This window comes from Piliocolobus tephrosceles, chromosome 4, assembly GCF_002776525.5.
Source record: "Piliocolobus tephrosceles isolate RC106 chromosome 4, ASM277652v3, whole genome shotgun sequence".
Lineage (NCBI taxonomy): Eukaryota > Metazoa > Chordata > Mammalia > Primates > Cercopithecidae > Piliocolobus > Piliocolobus tephrosceles.
Window position 1 is genome coordinate 125,272,838 of NC_045437.1, and position 1,234 is coordinate 125,274,071.

General features: G+C 39.0%; 1 pseudogene across 1 annotated transcript; it reads right to left on the reverse strand.

Annotated features, from left to right (window-relative positions):
- Positions 1-402: 402 nt before the first annotated feature.
- LOC111547137 lies at positions 403-941 on the reverse strand (annotated as a pseudogene). Its single transcript, XR_002733035.1, has one exon. The product of XR_002733035.1 is annotated as a 60S ribosomal protein L23a pseudogene (transcript).
- Between the last annotated feature and the right edge of the window lie 293 nt (positions 942-1,234).

Below are 1,234 nucleotides of genomic sequence, written 5' to 3' on the forward strand. Positions count from 1 at the left end.
ATGATAACATGCTCTGTTATAAGGGACTGATATGGATGGTGAGCAATAAATTTCTAAAGAAATCATAAACTAAAGAAACCCTTTAGTTTCTTACTTGAACCTAGTATGGGCATAATTGTAGTCATTTGTACATAATCTTCATCTCAATAAGTAAGCTGTGTTACAATAAATCAAGTCAAAGAAATTTAATGGATTGCCATTTGTGCTCTAAGCGTTCATATTTGTTTACCTGCTAAGATTAAGATTTTAATGTGTGATATATTAAAGACATGGTGATTTTCGAATTGCTTTCTCGCAAATATGCAGAATATATTAAAACTGATACTGAAGTAAACAACCGCTGGTGAGCTTGCTGTGACAGCCATAACACGCTGGCCTCTTTTTCTCAAGCTCTTGGTGTTCTTTTTTTTTTTTTTTTTTCTATGTTGAAAAGATATATATATATTTAGAATTAGGCAGCTGGACTCAGTTTAGATGATCCCAATTTTGTTGGCAACATCCAAAGCGTCGTAATCAGGAGCCAGTCGAACATATGCCTTTTTCTCTCCATCAGGCCGAATCAGAGTGTTGACCTTGGCCACATCAATGTCATAGAGCTTCTTCACAGCCTGTTTAATCTGGTGCTTGTTGGCTTTAACATCCACAATGAACACAAGTGTGTTGTTGTCTTCTATCTTCTTCATGGCAGACTCAGTGGTCAGCGGAAACTTGATGATAGCATAGTGGTCAAGCTTGTTCCTCCTGGGGGCGCTCTTCGGAGGATATTTAGGCTGCCTCCGGAGTCGCAGTGTCTTGGGCCGCCGGAAGGCGGGTGACCTGTGGATCTTCTTTTTTTTGTGGCTGTGGACACCTTTCAACACTGCCTTCTTGGCCTTTAAAGCCTTCACTTTGGCTTTGGCTTTAGGAGGGGCAGGAGCTTCCTTCTTCGCTTTCGGCGCCATCTTGTCCTTGGTGTTCTTTTATAATCTTGCCTCTGCTTCTACTTTTTATTTTACATTTTTGTTGAGAGAGGGGGATATCATTTTCTAAAATCTTTTTAGTCAGTCATCATTCGTGTCAAGATGCAGCAAAACATTACCTGTTTGGTGAGGTTTCTTCTGCTTCTCCAAACGGACCTCCAGTCTCTTTGTTCCCATAATATCTTACACAGGCCTCCATTAAAAAACAAAACTGGCAATGTTATGTCATTATTTAAAATATAATTGTATGCATACATGTGAATTTATATATAATC